Genomic DNA, 16,181 nt, shown 5'->3' with positions numbered 1-16,181 from the left:
GACTTTGGCTCAGGTCATGATGTCATGGGTCATGAAACTGAGCCCCATGTTGGACTCAGCGCAGTCTGTGGAACCTTGGGATTCTCTCTCCCTCTCTTTCTGCTCCTCATGTACTCTCTTTTTTCTCTCTCTCTTTCTCAGAATAAATAAATAAACTTAAAAAAAAATAAGATGAACATAGAGGAAGGGAATGAAAAATAAGATTAAAACAGAAAGTAAGGCAAACCATGGACTCTTAAATGCAGAGAACAAAATAAGGATTTCTGTAGGGGTGTTGGTGGGGTGCTAAATGGGTGATGGATATTAAGGAGGGCATTTGTTGGAATGAGCACTGGGAGTTACGTGGAAGTGATGACTCACTAAATTCTATTCCTGAAATCATTACTGCACTATATACTAAATAGCTTGGATTTAAATTTTGTTTTCAAAAAGGAAAAAAATAAAAATAATTAAAAAAATAAAATATTTTTGAAATAAAGTTTTTTATAACTCCTAGTTTGCAAGTGATTTTCTGTGTAAAAAATAAGATATTAATTATATATGAATTTTTTTCTGTCTTTTTTTGGGGGAAGATTTATTTTTTTAAACGTTTTTTTTTCTTTTTCAGCAATAGAATTTAGTGATTCATCACTTCCATATAACAACCAGTGCTCATCACAACATGTGCCCTCCTTAATTCCTATCACCCATTTAGTCCACCCCACCATTCAACACCCCTTCAACAACCCTCTGTTTGTCTTCTGTATTTAAGAGTCTCTAATGGTATGTCTTCCTCTCCGTTTTTATCTTATTTTTTCTTCCCTTCCCCTACGTTCATCTACTTTGTTTCTTAAATTCCACATATGAGTGAAATCATATATTTGTCTTTCTCTGACTTACTTTGCTCAGTGCTCAGTGGATCTCACTGAGATCCATCTCAGTGATGGAATAGACTCTAGTTCCATCATATTGTTGTAAATGGCAAGAATTCATTCTTTTTGATTGCTGAGTGATATTCCATTGTATATACATACCACATCTTCTTTATCCATTTGTCAGTCGATGGACATTTGGGCCCTTTCCATACTTTGGTTATTGTTGATAATGCTGCTATAAACATTAGGGTACATGTGCCCCTTCAAAACAGCACAGCTGTATCGCTTGGATGAATACCTAGTAGTGCAATTGCTGGGTCATAGGGTAGTTCTATTTTTAATTTTTTAAGGAACCCCCATACTATTTTCCAGAGTGGCTATTTTTCTGTCTTTTTGAAGGGATGGTATTTTTCTCTTTTTGTCTGTCTGATATGTGTAAGAACGCATTATTTTATAAATGAAGTTATTTTTATGTGGCTGTTCTAAAGTCTAAAAGAATACAATAAATTAAATATACTATTTGAGCATACTCTTTATATTCTGGATTTCTTAATGAAATTTACTTGGTAGAATTCACCTATGATTTTTGTTCTGATATACATTTATGAGACAGCTCATGTATAATTCTATCCTACTTATAGCAGAGACTGCTAAATACTCAACAAAATCTGTACCTCCTTCTGTGCATACATCTTCATTACATTTCTTCTTGAAATTTGGTATATCAATGTATCTGAATTGTAGCTGCTAGAATTTCAGGATGCCATGTAAGCAACTTAATGATCAAGCCTTTTAGTAATTGGCTGTACCTCCTCCACACTCACTTTGCCTTTCTTCCAGCTGAGTGCAAATGGTGACTGGTAATAGATCCAAAACATGGAAGGCACCCAGGTCCTTTGGTCCTTTTAGAGGAAGATCATCTGTTGACAAGAAATATGTATATATGACTGTTAGTGAGATAATGTATACATTTGTTTTATGTTTGACTCTTTCAATATCTTTGGGGGAAATTTGAAATTATAGCATGTTATATCCTAATGAATATATATAATTTAGAATTAAGATTAAATCAGCTTTACATAGTTTTACATATTTTTGCATATTTTCCGTTTAAATAGTATAAGTATCTGTTCACTTGAGAGTGAACGAATTTAATTCTAAAATATGAGTCAATCAGCTAATTAAAAGATAATCTTTAATAAATGTTAAGCAGATAGGTAAAAATGCATTACTTTAGAAACTGGTGGAGGAATTTCTTTTAAGGGAAGGACAAGCTCTTTTATAAGAAAATAAATTATGGAATATTTTAGATTGAAAGATAAACCTCTATGACATGGTTCGAGGACATTACAAGCTGATATATTTACAAAGTCCAAGAAAGTAATCAGAGAAAGAGTAAGGGTCAGTTAGCTTATGTCAAACTGGAGAATATACACCTTTTACAAATGGGACAGCAAGTAATTTATTCCAGAACTGTTTGCATATGAATGGAGGATGAGAATCTCTACACCTCATAGTCCATGTTGCATTTCATGGTCTGGAACAGTACAGTCTATTAAAAATATAATGTGAACTACAAATGTGACTCATATACATAATTTTAAATTTCCTAGTAGCCACAGTAATAAACACAAAAAAGTAAAAATAATTTTAATAAAAGATTTAATATTGTACTCAAAATATCATTTACATATGTAAGAAATATAAATTATTAAGGATGTTTTTCGAATTTTTTCACAATCTCTAAAATCTGATGTATATTTAACCCTTTGGTACATCTCAATTCAAGCTAGCCATGGTCATGTATTCAATTGCTACATATGGCTGGCTAGCAGCTGCTGTATTGGATAGGAAAATTCTTGAGGGAGATTTACAATATTAAGACTTTTTCAATATAAGTATTTGAAGAATTTAGATTCAACAAAGTTGAATTTAAAAAGACTGAAAAAGGGAGCCAAGGGAAGTAAGTGGGAAATGGGAAGAGAGAAGTTGTATTGACTCAAAGGAAAGCAGTTATTAAAAAGTAACAGGGACGTCTGGATGGTGCATTCCGTTGAACATCTGATTCTTGATTTCAACTTGAACCCCACATCAGGCTCTGTGCTGAGTGCGGAGCCTGCTTGGCATTCATTCTCTCTCTCTCTCTCTCTCTCTCTCTCTCTCTCTCTCCCTCTCTCTCCCTCTCTCCCCTCCCTCTCTCCCCCTCCTTCTCCTCTTGCCCCTCTCCCCCAGTAACGTGCTCTCTCTCTCTCTCTCTCTCTCACACACACACAAAATATAAAATAAAATTTAAAAAGTAATAAATGCTGGTCAAGTGAGATTAGGACTATAACTTTTCAAATGATGTTAACATATGAAGGTTAGTGAGGGCTCTAGCAAAGCCTATTTTATGTTAATAGTAAAGAATGAAAAACTATACAAGAGGTGAGGCAGATGTGATGGTATATGAAGTAACTATTGCAAATATTTGGCTCAGAGATTTGTGTGGACTTATTTGTTTTTGTATGATTTGATAATGTGAGGATACAATTGAATGTAAAGATCCCATGGAGAAGGAGATCCTGAAGATGCAGAAGAGAGAACATAGCATTTGTTGGAGCAAATCCATGAGAAGGCAGGTGTGGCTGGATTTCAGTTATGTCTGTTCTTAGGCAGAAGAACACTTACCACATTAAGAAGCAATAAAGAAAAAAAGGATATACAAGTGCAGTAGGTTTATAATTTGTTGATTGGAGGATGAATGATTTTCCAATATAATGGCTTCTGGTTTTTTTCTGGGAATTATGAGGTAAGCAAGGGGAGTTGAGGAGATAAGAAAATGGAATCAGAAGCATGCAGCATGGAGCAGAGCTTAGGTGACAAGGGGAGGATTAAGCTGATGTTACTAGATAATAATAATAGCAGTGTTGAAGGCCCAGCTGAGGCATGAGATCATGAGTTTACAGTTGTATATGTCTGCTTAGTTTTGAATTTATTTAGTAATACTCAGGCATATGTTAGGAATATTTTATAATTATAAAAACTTGCTTGTAAGTTTATATTTATTACCAATATTGACTACCAGTTTGCCTTAGTTTGTGATATTTAGGGATTCAAAAACTATAAAATGTATCTCCTCTTCATCATGGCTTCTGGTTTTGTGGATAGTAAGTAACCTGTTCTCCCTATATGATTCTTACTTTTAAATTCTGTATTTATTTACAAAGAGTGAGGTCAGGATAACAATTTAATAGAGTCCTCTATAAGATTCAGTACCCCGGGGCACCTGGGTGGCTCAATTGGTTGGGCATCCGACTTTGGCGCAGGTCATGATCTCACGGTTTGTGGGTTCGAGCCCCGCATTGGGCTCTGTGCTGACAGCTTGGGGCCTGGAACCTGCTTCAGATTCTGTGTCTCCCTGTCTCTCTGCATCTCTCGCACTCATGCTCTGTCTCTCTCTCTCTCTCTCTCTCAAAAATAAATAAGCATGAAAAAAAATTAAAGAGATTCAGTACCCCATTCTAATGAATTGTATATCTCTATGTACAAGAGTTAATTTAAATATTAATGAATAATTCTAAGAAGAAAATTAAATAAATAGCCCCTTTGAAGGCATTTGGCCATAATCTTTCAAACCATAGAATTTGTATAAGTGTTGACTACAAAATTTAATTTCTAGGTTGTATTCCTTTTATATGGGTAAAACGTTGAGCATTTATGGAAGCAGCATCTGTAGTACTAAGAGGCTGGAATAAGTGAAATGATTATCAATGCTTAAAGTATAGTATATTCATAAAGTAATATAAAAATGTTATGAAACTAAGTGCCTGTGGGGGATAAGCTTAGGAATCCCCTGGGCTTACACCAATGGGTTAACAAGGCATAAAGAAATACAAAGTCATAAAATGCTCACACCCGAGTTTGGGTAAACCAGATTGGCCCACCAAGAAGAGGGGGGTGCAAAGACACCCCGAGAATAGGGAGGCACAAAGGTGCCAGGATTAGGGAGGAACAAAGGCACCCCAAAATAGAGAGCGGTGCAGACCCCCTAGAATAGATAGGGAGAGGTAAAGGACTAAAATAGAAACGGTGCAAAGGTGCCCAATACATATGTATATGAAATAAACAAGATTAGATATTCAGGGCAGAAACACCCCCAATTTAGTACTATAGCAGAAAAGCTGCTTTCATAGGCCAGGTTAGGTAAATTGGTGAATTGGACTATGGACCACTGCGCTGCAGGCAAAGCAGCCCAGAGCGGAGATGGTTAACAAAAGAAAAGGTACCTTTTGGACCCTGAGTTTACTCCCCCTATCTGTCTCATCCCCTAGGCTAGCTAAGTTAAAAGGAAGTGCTGCCTCATGTTTGCTGTAAACAACCTTCCTCCCGACAGCCCGGCGCCTGGATTTTGTTTTGTATTCACCCAAACCCCTAACCACAAATATCCTCAAGACCCCCTTTTCTCACATCCACGAGTTAGTGTTCACAGATTCATTGTCTCTTTGCACACGTCCATAGCCATGTTTGTGAGCCTTCTGATCCTAATAAAAACAGGGCAAGGACCCTTATTCGGGACTCTTATCTTTTCCCGGACATTAGCCATCTCTTACTTTCAATCCTGCACGCCTCTCTTTTGCTAGACAAAAGAGAACTTTAGACCTAGAGTATGACGAGTTCCTTAATCACTGATATTGAATCATACCCATGATATTGTATGAATGAGTAAATGTAAACTATAGAATAATATGTAAATTATGTTAATATTTGTACATATACACATAGCTAAAGTTATCCAAATGGTATAAATTAAACAGATTATAGTACTTATCTCCTAGAGTAGAACTATGTCATACTGAACTACATCATTTTTAGACTATTTTTCCATTCCTGTATGCATGCATGTTCCTCTCTCTCTACACACACACATACACACAGAGCACATCATTTAATCTTAAGTAAAACACAAATCCATGAAAAGTAACACAAGTGGCACACAGAATTGCCAAAATTGTGACATTAAGAAAAGTCAAAGTAGGCATGAGAAAAAAATGTTAGAGATGAATTATACTGCAATAAATATTTTAATATTTTAAGTAAATGATCAAAAGAGAGTATACAAGCATTATTTGCCTATAATCTTTATTTGTTTTGATTTATTTACGGTATATAGGGTTACTCTAAGAAGAAAGCAATATTAAAACTAGACAGTTTCATAGACATCCATCTTTAAGTTCATAAAATATGAAGTTGTTAAATCAGAATCACAAGATCATTAATCTCACCCAATACCACAAATGGCGATGGTGAAAATATACAGGCAATCACAAGAAATAGGCAAATAATTTCTCTGCTGTAGAATTCTGATCATGTTAGCTTATGCTCCAAATAAAATGTTGTTTTTTTCTTCTGCACTAAAATGTTTTGTTTTAGGTTTAACACGCAAAGTTATCTTCAAATAAATACATGGAGGTACTGTTTGACACAGGTAGCTTTTCAGTTTGGGAACAACTAATTTTCATTAGTTAAAACTCTATTAATTTTTCAATATATGATCTAGCCTTCATTTTTATATTCAATTATATGAATTTTAATTGTTAACATTTTATTTCCTTAAAGTATATTGTCATTTTCACTCAAAAATGGGGAAAGTAGATACATATAATAGCATCTCCTATGCTACTTCTTAAACTGTAAATCAGCAAAATATTATTTAAGGTTTGAGACTTACTCAAAGATCACCTCTGAAACTACTAACATAGTATATAACACCTCTAGTGGATAAATATATGCCATATAAATAAACACTACTATCAGTTTATAATTTTACATACAGTAAAACTCATAATAGTTTGAATAAACTTTATCCTAACATCTGAGCTGATGTCAGAAAGTAAAATATCTTAACATTAGACTTTTAAATTGCCCAGTGTCAACAACATCACATTTCATAGAAAACTGTATTTATTGCCTCCAGTAGTTATATTTTTACTAGCCTGCTCTTTCTCTGCCATTTCAAGTAAATAGGCTTTCTCAACACTCAGCTACAGTGCAGCACAAATCTTGGCGCCTCTATAAAGTATCCATTTTTCAAGCCTATGAAATATTATTTGCTGCTGTTAATTCCCAGACTCAACTACCACCAGAAATGTTTGAAAGCCAGGAAGAATGACTGAATTACAGAATTTTGTTTAATGTAGCTATCAAATACAATATCATTTTACATCCAGAGACTGGAACAGCCTATATAGTTTGTTTATGAATAGGTGACAAGAAGCAGAGTGCCAATATGGAAACAGTACAGGCAATAGCGGAAAACTGAGTTTTAATTGTGATTCTGACAATTAGCAGCCGTATGACAAAGAAAATCTACTATAAACATTTGTGTACCAGGTTTTGTTTAAATATATTTAAAAAATTATTTTACATATGTAAAAGTGGAACTGTTGGATCTGGTGGGTTTTTTTTTTAATTATTTAAAAATCACAGAAGTGATTTCCACAGAAGGATTACCATTTTATATTCCTACTAGCAATATATGAGGGTTCCAATTTCTCCTTGCCAAGACTTGTTATTTTCTGGGTTTTTAATTATGGTTATCCTAGTGAGTGTTAACTTATATCTAATTGTGGTTTGAATTTGCATTTCCCAAATGACAAACCATTTTTAGCATATTTTCATGTGCTTATTGGCCATTTGTATATCTTCTTTGGAGAAATGTCATTTCAAGTCTTTCTCCATTTTTTTACTTGGGTTTTCATTTTGTTACTGAGTGGAATAGTGCTTTATGGAGTCTGAATACTAAACCATTATTAGATACATGATTTGCAAATGTTCTCTACTGTTCTGTAGGTTGTCTTTCCACTCTTCATAGTAATTGATCTCTTTTTAATGTTGTCGTTGTGCTTTTGGTGATATAGCTTAGGAAATCATTGCCAAATCCAAGATCATGAAGAATTACTCCTTTCCAATAGAAATATTATACTTCTAGCTTTCTTATATTTATACTTTTGATTAATTTTTAGTTAATTTTTGAATGTGAAGTGAGGTGGTTCATTCGTTTACATGTAGTTATCCACTTTTCCCAACATTGTTTGGATTTCCCTGATGAATAGAGATATTGAACAGTTTTATACTTGTTGTCCATTTGTATTTGGCCATTCTCATCATAAATATCAAGATTTCAATCTACTTTATGACTAAATAATATTACATTGTGTGTGTATATGTACAATTATTATATTTGTTTTTTTAATTTTTTAATGTTTATTTATTTTTAATAGAGAAAGATACAGAGTGCAGGTGGGAGAGGGGCAGAGAGACAGGGATACACAGATTCTGGAATAGGCTCCAGGTTCTGAGCTGTCAGCACAGAGCCTGACATGGGGCTCAAACTTACGAACCGCAAGATCATGACCTGAGCTAAAGTCAAACACTTAATCAACTGAGGCTCCCAGGAGCCCCACAAATATTATATAATTATATAAATACACACACCACATCTTTCATCCGTCAGTGGACACTTAAGGTTTTTCTATATGTTGGCTGTTGTAAGTAATGCTGCAATAAGCAAAGGGTTCATAGAGTTTTTGAGTTACTATTTTGTTTTCTTTCTTTCTCTCTTCCTTCCTTCCTTCCTTCCTTCCTTCCTTCCTTCCTTCCTTCCTTTCCTTCCTTTCCTTCCTTCCTTTTCTTTCTTTCTTTCTTTCTTTCTTTCTTTCTTTCTTTCTTTCTTTCTTTTTCTTTTTCTTTTTCCTTTCTCTTTCTCTTTCTCTTTCTCTTTCTCTTTCTCTTTCTCTTTTTCTTTTTCTTTTTTTCTTTTTCTTTCTTTGACAGATTTCCAGAAGTGGATTGGTGGGTCATATGGTAGTTCTATTTTTAAATTTTGAAGAAACATAATTTTTTTTTCCATAATGGATGCACCAATTTACATTCCCACCATAGTGCACAGCGTGCAAAGCTTCCCCTTTTCTCCCCATCCTCACCAACACTTGTTATGTCTTGTTTTTATTTTTATTTTTTGTAGTAGACATTCTAACAGTTGTGATGTGATATCTCATTGTGGTTTTGATTTAGTTTTTCCTGATGACGAGCAATGTTGAACATCTTGTTATATGCCTGTTGGCCATATACACATGAGTTCTAGAAAATTGTCTATTATGATTCTCTGACCATTTATAAATCAGATTGTTTGCTATTGAGTTTATAAGTGTTTTATAAATTTTGACATTAACTCCTTATCAGATATATGTTTTACATTTTTTGTCCGTTTAGTATGTTGCCATTGCATTTTGTAGATGATGTTGCTTTGCAGGAGATTTTTAGTTTGATGTGGTCTCATTTATATATTTTTGCTTTCGTTTTATTTAGGTGTCAGATTCAATAAATCTTCATCAGGATCTATGTCAGAAAGTTTACTGTCTATATTTTCTTCTAAGATTTTTATGGTTTTAGGTCTTTTTGTTCAAGTCTTAAGTCAATTTGGCTTAATTTTTGTGTGTGTAAAATGTTATATAGTCATCCAATTTACCCACACCATTTACTAAAGAGACTGTCCTTTCCCCATCGTATATTCTTGGCTCCTTTATTGTAAATTAATTGACTGTATATTAATGGGTTTATTTCTAGGCTTATTATTCTGTTCTATTGATGCTGGTGTCATTTTTTATGCCAATACCATGCTGTTTGAATAACAATAGTTTTATAATGTAGAGTGAAATCAGGGAGCATGGAACCTCCAGTTTTGTTCTCTCTTCTCATTATTGTTTTGGTTTTTCAGGGTTTTTAGTGGTTCCATACAAATTTGAGGATAGTGTTTAGGTCTTTGCTTTCCTTCAATGAAATATTATAGTTTTGTTGTAGAGACTTTTCCTTCATTAAATTTATTATTTTTGATGCTATTGTGAATGAGATATTTCTTTCATTTCCTTTTAAAATGTTATATTATTAGTGTATGAAAATGCAACTGATTTATATATATTGATTTTATGGAATCTGTTGATTAGTTCTGACAGTTTTTTTTGTGGAATCTTGAGGGTTTCTATATATAATATGTCATATGCAATGGTAACCATTTTATTTCTTCTTTTCCAATTTGGATGCCTTTCATTTCTTTTTCTTGCCTAATTTCTCTGGCTAGGACTTCCAATACTATGTAAAATGAGGAGAGCAAACATCCTTGTGTTCTTTCTGATCTTAGAGGAAAAGCTCTCAGGTTTTCACTGTTGAGTATGATGTTTGCTGTGGGCTTGTCATATATGGCCTTTATTATGCTAAGCTATTTTTCCTCTATAACCACTTTACTCAGAGTTTTTATCATAGATGAATGTTGAATTTTGTCAAATGATTTTCTACATCTACTGAGATGACCATATGATTTTTATTTCTCATTTTGTTAACAAGTTATATCACATTGATTGACTTGCAGATAATGAATCATCTTTGCATCACTGAAGTAAATCCCACTTGATTATGGTGTATGATTTTTTTATATATAGTTGGATTTGTTTGCTAATGTTTTGTGGAGGATTTTTACATCTATGTTCACCAGAGATATTGGCCTATAATTTTCTTCTTGTAATATCTATGTCTGATTTTGATTTCAGGGTAATGCTGGCATCATAAAATGAGTTTGGAAGTGCTCCTCCTTTTTTTCTTGTCTTTATGAGTATGAGAAGGAATGGTATTAATTCTTCTTTGAATGTTTTGTAGAATTTGTCAGTAGCCATCTGTTCCTGGATTTTATTTGTTGGCAGATTTTGATTACGGATTCAATACCCTTACTAATAATCAGTCTGTTCAATTTTCTGTTTTTTTATGATTCAGTATTGGTAGGCTGTATGTTTCTAAGAATTTATACATTTCTTAAGGTTTTCAAATATTTTGCCATATAGCTGTTCTTGTGGTCTCTTATAATCCTTTCTATCTCTGGCTTTCCCCCAAAGATCAGGAACATGACAGGGATGTCCACTCTCATCACTGTTGTTTAAGATAGTGTTGGAAGTCCTAGCATCAGCAATCAGACAGAATGAAATAAAAGGCATCAAAATTGGCAAAGATGAAGTCAAACTTTCACTTTTCACAGATGACATAATACTTTACATGAAAAACCCAACGGACTCCACCTAAAGTCTGCTAGAACTGATATATGAATTCAGCAAAGTCTCAGGGTATAAAATCAATATACAGAAATTGGTTGCATTTTTATACACCAATAATGAGGCAACAGAAAGAGAAATAAACAAATTGATCCCATTCAGAATTGCACCAAGAACCATAAAATACCTTGGAATAAACCTAACCAAAGATGTAAAAGATCTGTATGCTGAAAACTATAGAAAGCTTATGAAGGAAATTGAAGAACACACAAAGAAATGGAAAAATATTCTATGCTCATGGATTCGAAGAATAAATATTGTTAAAATGTTAATACTACCCAAAGCAATCTACGCATTCAATGAAATCCCAATCAAAATTGCACCAGCATTCTTCTCAAAGCTAGAACAAGCAATCCTAAAATTTGTATGGAACCACAAAAGACCCCGAATAGCCAAAGTGATACTGAAGGAGAAAACCAAAGAGGAAGCCATCACAATCCCAGACTTTAGCCTCTACTACAAAGCTGTAATCATCAAGACAGTATGGTATTGGCACAAAAACAGACACATAGGCCAATGGAATAGAATAGAGACCCCAGAATTGGACCCACAAATGTATGGTCAACTAATCTTTGACAAAGCAAGAAACAGTTTCAAATAGAAAAAAGATAGTCCCTTTAACAAATGGTGCTGGGAGAACTGGAAAGCAACATGCAGAAGAATGAACTAGACCACTTTCTTACAGCATACAAAAAAAAAACAACAACAAAAAAAAAAACAAAAAAAAAACCTCAAAATGGATGAGGAAACTGAATGTGAGACAGGAAACCATCAAAACCCTAGAGGAGAAAGCAGGAAAATACCTCTCTGACCTCAGCTGCAGCAATTTCTCACTTGACACATCTACAAAGGCAAGGGAATTAAAAGCAAAAATGAACTATTGAGACCTCATCAAGAAAAAAGCTTCTGCACTGCAAAGGAAACAATCAACAAAATTAAAAGGCAACCGACAGAATGGGAAAAGATATTTGCAAATGACATATTGGACAAAGGGTTAGTATCCAAAATCTATAAAGAACTCACCAAACTCCACATCCGAAAAACAAATAATCCAGTGAAGAAATGGGGAGAAGACATGAATAGACACTTCTCTAAAGAAGACATCCGGATGGCCAACAGGCACATGAAAAGATGCTCGATGTCACTCCTCATCAGGGAAATACAAATCGAAACCACACTGAGATAACACCTCACACCAGTCAAAATGGCTAAAATGAACAAATCAGGAGACTATAGATGCTGGAGAGGATGTGGAGAAACGGGAACCCTCTTGCACTGTTGGTGGGAATGCAAACCGGTGCAGTCGCTCTGGAAAACTGGAGCTTCCTCAAAAAATTAAAAATAGATCTACCCTATGACCCAGCAATAGCACTGCTAGGAATTTACCCAAGGGATACAGGAGTACTGATGCATAGGGGCACTTGTACCCCAATGTTTATAGCAGCACTTTCAACAATAGACAAATTATAGAAAGAGCCTAAATGTCCATAAACTGATGAATGGATAAAGAAATCGTGGTTTATAAATACAATGGAATACTACTTGGCCATGAGAAACAATGAAATCTGGCTATTTGCAGCAACATGGATTGAACTGGAGGGTATTGTGCTAAGTGAAATAATTCAGGCAGAGAAAGACAGATACCATATGTTTTCACTCGTGTGGATACTGAGAAACTTAACAGAAGACCATGGAGGAGGGGAAGGGGAAAAAAAAAGTCACAGAGAGGGAGGGCAGCAAACCATAAGAGACTCTTAAATACTGAGAACAAACTGACGGTTGACGGGGAGGTGGGGGAGAAGGGAAAGTGGGTGATGAGCATTGTGGAGGGCACCAGTTGGGAAGAGCACTGGATGTTGTTTGGAAACCAATTTGACAATAAATTATATTGAATAAAAAAATAATCCTTTATCTGTGTGATATCATTGTAATGTCTTTTATTTCTGGTTTTATTTACTAGAGCCCTCTATTTTCTTGGTGCATCTAACTAAAGTCTCATCCTTTTGTTTGTCTTTTCAAAGAAAAAGCTCTTAGTTTTACTGATCTTTCCTATTATGTTTTTAGTCTCTAATTTCATTTTTTCCTGATTGTATCTTTGTTATTGCCTTCTTCCTACTAACTTTGGGTTTCATTTGTTCCTTTTCTACTTGAGGTTAGGTTAGGTTGTGTATTTGAGATTTTTTCTTATTTCTTGAGGTAGGCATTTACTGTTATAAACTTCCCTCTTAGAAATGCTTTCTCTGCATGCCACAAAATTTGATATATTGTATTACCACTTTCATTTCTCTCAAAATATTTTTTTATTTCTTCTTTAGCCCATGGTTGTTCAGAAGCATATTGTTTAATCTGTACACACTTGTTAATTTTTGAGTTTCCTTCTCAAAACTGATTTTTATATTCATGCCATTATAGTGATAAAAGATACCAGATATCATTTCAGCCCTCTTAGAATTTTTAAGACTTGTTTTGTGGCCTGACATATTATCTGTTCTGTAGAATGTTCTATAGCCAGTTACAAATGTACATTGTTTCCTTTGGATGCAACATTCTGTATAAAGTCAAACTGGTCTGAGGGATCATATAAGGCTGAAGTTGCCTTATCTAGTTTCAGTCTAGATGATATATCAATTGATGTAAGTGTGGTATTAAAGTCCCTTATTATCAGGGCACCTGGGTAGCTCAGTAGGTTGAGCATCCAACTTTGGCTCAAGTCATGGTCTCATGGTCGGGCTCTGCACTGACAGTCTAGAGCCTGCTTAGGATACTCTCTCCCTCTCTTTATTTCTCTATCCCTCCTCAGACCTCTCTCTCTCTCTCTCTCTCTCTCTCTCTCTCTCTCTCACAAAATAAATAAAATAAAACATTAAACAAAATAAAGTCCGTTACTATTAGTGTATTTCTATTCACCTTTGGGTCTATTAATATTTGCTTTATACACACACACACACACACACACACACATATATATATGTTCTCCTATTTTAGGTGCATAAATATATACAAATGTTATATCCTCTTGTCGGATTGACCCCTTTATTATTATGTAATTTCCTGCTTTGTTTCTTATTGCAGCCTTTATTTTAAACTTATTTTGTCTGATACAAGTATGGCTGTCCCAGCACTCTTTGGATTTCTGTTTACATGGAATCTCTTTTACCACTTTCACTTTCATTATTTGTGGGGCATCACAGCTAACATGAATCTTTTGTAGGCAGTATATAGATAGGTCTTTCTTTTTTTTTTTTTTTTAATCCATTCAGCCACTCTCTGCCTTTTGATTGGAGAATTGAGTCCACTTACATTTGAGGTAATATTTGATAGGTATGTATAGACATTTGTTAATTGTTTTCCAGCTGTTTTGTAATTTCTCTTTTTCTTCTTTCTGATTCTCTTCCTTTGTGCTATGACGACTTTCTTTAGTGGTATGCTTAGATTCCTCTCTCTTTGTGTATCTACTTTAGGATTTTGCTTTGTGATTACCATAAGCATACCACAACAAGGTATAAGAGTCTGTTTTAAGTTGATAAAATCTTATGTTTGATTGTATTCTAAAGATCTACATATTTACTTCTCTGCCCCATGTTTTAAATTTTGATATTACATTTTACATCTTTTTATCTTATAAATGTCTTACCTAATTGTGGTAATAGTTGTTTTTACTATTTTTGTCTTTTAACCTTCATAATAATTTTTTAAGTGTAATACATGACTATTATTATATATTTACCTTTCTAGTGAGATTCATTCTTCCATATGTTTGTTGTTGTTGTTGTCACTAATTAGCACCCTTTCTTTTCAGCTTAAAGAAATCACTTTAATCCTTACAAGACTGGCTTATTGATGATGAGCTCCTTTACCTTTTGCTTGTCTGGAAATGTTTACCTCTCCTTTAATTCTGAATAACTTTGCAGGGTAGAGTATTTTTAGTTAGAAAGTCTTTTTTTTTTTTTTTTTTTTTTTGCTTTTCAGCACTTTGTATATAGTATGCCAATTCATTCTGCAAAATTTCTGCTGAAAAATCTTCTGATTGTTGTATAAAGGTTCTTTGGATGTAACAAGTTGTTTTTCTCTTGCTGGTTTTTATTTTTTATTTTAGAGAGAGAGATCATGTGTGAAAGAGGGGCAGAAGGAGAGAAAGAAAGAGAGAACTGGGGGAGGGAAAGAAGGAGAGAGGGAGGGAAAATCTTAACAAGGCTCCAAACACAGTGTGGAGCCCAACATGAGTCTCAGTCTCATGAGTGTGAGATCATGACCTGAGACAAAATCTGGAGTCTGGTGCTCAACCTACTAAGCCACCCAGGCACCTCCCTCTCTTGCTGTTTTTTAATTAAAGTATAGTTGGCACACAATGTTACATTAGTTTCAGGTATACAACATAGTGATTTGACAATCTTATTTGCTATGGTATGCTTATGGTAACTATGATCTGTAACCATACAATTATTATAATACCATTGACTATATTCCTTATGGTGTTTTTAATGTTATCTTTAAATTTTGATATTTTAATAATCTGTCTTGGTGTGGGTCTCTATGGATTTATCAAATTTGTGCTCTCTGGGATTCCTGGATCTAGATGCCTGTTTCCTTACCATGGTTAGGAAAATTTTCAACCTTTATGTTTTCAAATAAGTTTTCTATCTCTTTCTCTCTCTCTTCGGGGGACATCTATAATGGGAATGTTAGTCTGCTTGATGTTGTCTCATAAGTCCCTTAAGCTATCTTTATTTTTTATCATTTGTTTTTTTATTTGCTCCTCTGATTGGGTGAATTTACGGTTTTGTCTTTGGGTTTACTGATTCTTTTTTCTCCTTGATCGAGTCTGTTGTTGAATCTTTCTAGTGCATTTTTAGTTCAATTCTTGCATTCTTCAACCTTGTGATTTCAGTTAGGTAATTTTTTTCCCTGTTTTCTTCATCTTTGTTGAAGTTCTCACAACTTTATTAAATTCATCTATTAACAGTTTTTGGTGGATTTTTCAGGCTTTCTATATAGTATGTTATCTGTAAATAGTCATAGTTTTAGTTCCTCCTTTCTGATTTGGATGCCTTTTCTTTCTTTTACTTTCCTCATTGCTGTGGAAAGGACTTCCAGTACTATGTTGAATAAATGTGGCAAGATCGGACATCCTTGTCTTGTTGCTACTATTAGAGGAAAAGCTTTCAGATTTGCACCACTGAGTATGATGTTAGCT

The sequence above is a fragment of the Neofelis nebulosa genome, chromosome 12 (genome assembly GCF_028018385.1).
Source record: "Neofelis nebulosa isolate mNeoNeb1 chromosome 12, mNeoNeb1.pri, whole genome shotgun sequence".
NCBI classification, from domain to species: domain Eukaryota; kingdom Metazoa; phylum Chordata; class Mammalia; order Carnivora; family Felidae; genus Neofelis; species Neofelis nebulosa.
The sequence above is the reverse complement of the archived record's forward strand: the minus strand, read 5'-3'. Positions refer to the sequence as shown.